The 5,663-nt window shown below is 37.7% G+C and overlaps 1 pseudogene; it reads right to left on the bottom strand.

The window, feature by feature from the left end:
* Positions 1-1,165: 1,165 nt before the first annotated feature.
* LOC103085548 (probable ATP-dependent RNA helicase DDX10 pseudogene) overlaps positions 1,166-5,663 on the bottom strand; it is a 68,927-nt pseudogene continuing 64,429 nt past the window's right edge.

Raw genomic sequence — 5,663 nt, 5'->3', positions numbered from 1 at the left:
TCTAAGATCCTTGCTCTTAATCTTATCTTTTCTAAAATTCAATATACATTCAATATATAAATTGAGTGTCTCCAATGTGTTAGGCATTATGGTAACATTGGAACTACTGTAGCAGAAAAGATATAATCTTTACCCTCAAAGACTATGCAGTCTAGTGGGGAGATGATAGAACCAGGTGAGCAACAAATACAATTGAGTATAAAGACAATGCAGACAAAGTGTGGAGTGCTATGGAAGCCCAGAGAAGGGCCACCCAATCTAGAATTGTAGAATCAATGGAGACATCCAAGAAAGCATGACATGAAATCTATGGTGAGATGAATGGATAGGAATGGAGATGGAGGGCAAGAAATGAGTGAAGGCAGCAGGTAGGCAAAGTGCTTCAGGAGATGGAAGCAACAATATTCAGAGGTACCATGGTGAGAGTAACATCACTCTGACCAGGAATTAAAAGTGTCTCCACAGCTTCAACCAAAGATTATGGGGCCATAATGGGAAGGGTAGATATAAAACTTGTAGGTTAGGAAGGGACTTGTGAAGGAACTTGGCTTTATATGAGAAAATGGGAAGTCATTGAAGAAGGTATTTTCTCAACTTATAAATATTTTACTGGCTGCAGATAGAAGGATAACTGCAGGCTGGGGGCCCAGCTAGAATATTGTTGTAATAACCCAGGCGAGAGATAATAACAGTATGGGCCAGGTTAATGAGATTTGGGTTGGACAGTGTTGATACATTAAGAGACTATCTTTATGCTTTTTTGTCTTCCTTACAGTTTTCTGTATGTTTTCAGGATTATAAATAAAAAACATATCTCACTTTTAATGTCAGAGATATGTGCTTTTAATAAGGAGTCAAAGCAGATATTCTCCCCAAACACAGTGCTCTACTAATTTTCCTACTAAAGTTAGGTTCATTTACTGAGAAGAGTAATTTTTACCAGCTGGGGCACTTACGCATCTTTTTCTGCCTTCTTTCCTAAAGACCTTAGGGTTTCATAATGAAAAGCTGCTTCATTAGTTTTAATGGTTTCCCTGTCACATGGATCTATCCAGAATTAGTTTTTTGTACTTGTCTGTAGGAAATCAAAAGACCCAAAAACCTATCTTATAAGGGCCACGAGATAGGAATGCAGGAGTGTTCCCAGAAACGGGCCACAGTGCTTCTATTTCAGCTCGCTGGACTGCAGTGGCACATAAGGAGTGAGCAGCTCATTGTGAGTCTCAGCATTGTCTCCTCCCCAGATGCTCAAAGATATGTGATATAAAAAGCTTGGCACCAAGAGTCCAGAGTCCTGACTCCGGAGCATCTGCCCCATTTCCGTCATCTCAGGATGTTCCATTGAATACCCTTGGTATATACATTCTCCCCAAGTTTTACAACAGTTTAACTTCTTCATTCTAAATGGCACTGAGACTTGGATGTGCTTGAACTCTCCTCTGTCTGAAAAACAAAACAAAACAAAAAAAACCTATTCACAATCAATCATGCTGCACCCCCAAGATTAAGCTATTACCTGGAAGCAGTTTGAGTGATAGACAGTAGGCTAGATAATGACCATATAAAGATACCAAGTCTTAATCCTTGAAGCTTGTAAATCTTACCTTATTTGGGAAAATGTCTTTTGCAGATATAATCAAGGATTTTAAGATGTAGAGATTACCTTCAGTTATGCAGTTGGGCCCTAAATGCTATCACAAGTATCCTGATAATAAAGAGAGACAAAAGGAGATAACAGAAGAGAATGATGCTTGATGGAGCAGAGAGAAATGCAGCTACAATCAAGGAATGCCAACAGCTGCCAGAAGCTGGAAGAGGTGAGGAAAGGATTCTACCTTAGAGCCTCCAGAGTATGTACTGGTTTGCTGACATCTTGATTTCAGGCTTTTAGCCTCTAGAACTGTTAGAAAACACAATTATATGCTTTAAGCCTCTAAGTTTGTGGTAATTTGTTATGACAGCCCTAGGAAAGTAACACAGGAGGGATAAGATAGTGTTAGAACATTTTCTGTGCAAATTAAGAAAGGAGTTTGCTCTTTGAATGGACAGAGTTCCATAGACAACCAGCCTGGAGAGGAGGTACCTGGGTTGGATTTTAGCCTCCACTTATCTCTTCAGAAGGTACCTTTGTGAAGAGAACAACTTGCACCACAGTCCTAAGAGTGGAAGAGATAACAAGATTCTGGATTTACACAACGGCAGAAGGAGAGTGCAGAAATAAGAGTCAGGTGGCATGGAGGACACATTCCAAAAATCATGATTATAATTCTCACTTCAGTGTGTATCTCAAAAATGCTTCATGTGAGTTATCCCTGTGGCCTCACAGTATCCCTTGAGAAAGACACTAGCCCAGTTGCCTCTGAATTCTGTTAGATACTCTAAGAAGATTCACTTCCAAATATTCTCCTCTGTTTCTTAGTTTCCTGTCACCGTTGGGTTGACTAGGCAGAATCACTTTATTCTATAGAGAGTTTAATTAAGCAATTCTTTCAGGAAGCCCAGAAAGTCTAGATTGATTAAGATTGCTTTCAGAATGATATTTAATTGGGATAATGGTTTTCATTGGTTATTGATGGGGGAAGATTTGCTTGTGACTAGCTTAACTCCCTCTGGATGAGATCAGAAAGCTTTCCCCAGCCAGTATGTAGTTCCTCGGATAATTTGGAAAAAAATTATATTAAGCATAATTAGCGACTGAGAAAATGCTTAACTAAGGTGATCTAAGAATTTAGCCAAACCATCAAGAGTATAAACTCTCTAGAGGAGACACACTCTAAGTGACAAACGATTTCCACAGAGTTGGCTGTGAATTTCATGCTAATTTTTTGCTTTCATAACGTATACTACCGGTCAGAGGCAGGCATTTGCAGCGTAAGCAACAACTAAGAAGTCCGGAGTCCTGCCAAAAACAGAATTAGGCATTGGACACTCCATACCTTTAATCACTATGCTGCTCTGAGTAGAATTTTACCATTCTCATTTAACAAGGCTCAGAGATATCAAATAAATAATCCAAGACCACACAATGAGTAAATGGTGATTGGTAGCTTTAAAGCTCAGATCCCTCGGAGTCTGATGCTAGTTCATTCATTCAGCAACTATTTAATAAATACCTACTGTGAACTAGGCACTTGGGATAAAGCAGAATAAAATAGATTCTGTCATCCGAAAGGACACATTTGAGTGTGGGAATCAGAGAGTGAAACAATGCAAAAGGAAATAAATTAAATATCAGGGTATAGGAGAAGTTAAATCTTCCAAAGCATACTGTTCTCTCATTCATTCTTTTCTCTTTTTTCCCCAAGATACTGTCTTTGTCAGGGACCACACAAGGTCATGGATTCAAACAAGAACTTTTAATAGTAAGTTTCCAGGAAGATCCTCTAAGCAGAAAAGGGCAATGTGAAAAGTGCCTCATTTCTAAGAGGTTACAATGGTGATTTTATAAAGATGATGTCTTTTTTTTTTTTTTTTTTTTTTTGGCCTCTCACCGTTGTGGCCTCTCCCGTTGCAGAGCAACAGACTCCGGACGCGCAGGCTCAGCGGCCATGGCTCACGGGCCCAGCCGCTCTGCGTCATGTGGGATCCTCCCGGACCGGGGCACGAACCCATGTCCCCTGCATCGGCAGGTGGACTCTCAACCACTGCGCCACCAGGGAAGCCCAAGATGATGTCTTTTTTGCGCAGGCTCAGCGTCCATGGCTCACGGGCCCAGACGCTCCGTGGCATGTGGGATCTTCCCGGATCGGGACATGAACCCGTGTACCCTGTATCGGCAGGCGGACTCTCAACCACTGCGCCACCAGGGAAGCCCCATATTTTATTTTTAAAGGCATTTCTAATGTTACAATTTCATAGGAATTCCCCATAAAACAATAAAGAAATAAGTAATCTAGCAATCTCTGTTTCTTTTCATGATTAATTATTAAACAGACTTAGAGTTTCCTTCAGAATTAATAATAAAACTCTCTGGATTTCAGTAGCATTCCAATTAGCAGATGAGTGTTTAAAAGACTAGATTAATCTGTGAGAGCTACCTTCATGTGTGCAAAACCCCTGCTTAATACTTGAATGACCATCTAGGTGTCATTCTGGTAGCAGAATTTTTAGAATGAGAAGACATGCGGGGTACATGTTTATCTTGAGATTAATAAGGAACATCAGGAAAGAGGATTCTATGCCCAAGGCATTCAGAGAGTGATTTTCTTATCCTATTACAGTATAGCTAATTTCTTAATTACTCTATTTCTTTCTGATACATTTAACAAACTGAATAATAGGTCCATTCACTCCCTTGTTAAATAATGCCTTTTCCATATTGCTGGTTGACAACTGAATTATTGGTTGAGAGTAACTCTTGGCTTTTAAATAATTCAGATTAAGGAAAATAGAAATAAAATCTCTGGGAAGAGAATAGCTGAGTGATGCTTGTAAAATAGCTGAAGATGTATTTGTTCACTTCGGCTGCCAAAAAGCCCCAAAAGAAATGAAGAAAATATGTCTTAAAACAAGATGGCAGGGCTAGATCAAACATAACTTTCATAGCAAATATTGAATTAAAAACCCCACAAAAGTATATACTATGTAAAAGCAAAAACCTGGAAACAATGTGATTCAGAAAAGTTTAAAATTAAAGGATGGGCAAAAGCATAGAAAATAATATAAAACTACAAGAGACTTAGGCAGAAACACAGTATTATGAGTTATTAATGTTTCTTTTTTATATCCACTTCCCAATTTAAGCAGACAAAGAATAATAAGAACAATGTAGAGAATGTATTTTCAAATGGCCATAAAAAGATCATATAATAGATCAAAATTAAACAATATTTATTCTAACTAGTGGAATTAGTACATCTTGGATACTTTGATACAGATGGCCTGATTTCCCATTCCAGCTCAGCCACCTTGGACAATTCCCATAGCCCTTCCATGCCTCAGCATTCTCATTGTAAAATGGAAATTATAATGGTACCCACCTTATAGGGTTATTGTATGTGTTAAATGGTTAATAATAAGTAAAGCTCCTAGAACATTGTCTGGCACTATATAAATGTCAACTGTTATTATTTCTAGTTCTCTTCCTATCAAATAATAATTTCTCTTTTCTGTATATCTCTTTTCTACAATCACTTATTTTTCTTTTGCTTCTGCATTCTGGAGGGCCTTTACAGCTTTGCTGCAGTTCTCAGCAATGCCAGTTCTTTATTACCTACAAATATATTTCAATTTTGCTATTGCATTTCATATAACCTCATATTTTCACACAATAGTCTGATTATTTTCAACTCTGAAATTATTTCATCATATCTCCATATGATATCTTATTCTCAATTTATTAAAAACACACCTTCTTGTAAATATCTTATGATATTTAGGCAATGCTTTCTAAAAGTTTAATTTTTTAAATGATTATTTAAAGAGATCCTTATTTTTCTGAATTTTAAGACAATGCAACCTTTTCACACATTTCCTTGAAAACAGATAGAATAACTGTGTTAACTTGTGATATATATTTACAGTCTTCATCTATTCACAGAGAGAATAGTTGGGTCTGTAGTATTTTTCATCATGCAATCAGTGACTCAACTTTTTTTAGCCATCAGATATCCATTCAATTTTCAATAAAATATATACTGAGGACTTACTAACTTACAGACGCT

This window comes from Lipotes vexillifer, unplaced genomic scaffold (assembly GCF_000442215.2).
Source record: "Lipotes vexillifer unplaced genomic scaffold, Lipotes_vexillifer_v1.1 scaffold831, whole genome shotgun sequence".
Lineage (NCBI taxonomy): Eukaryota > Metazoa > Chordata > Mammalia > Artiodactyla > Lipotidae > Lipotes > Lipotes vexillifer.
This window is presented reverse-complemented; position numbering and strand designations above follow the sequence as displayed.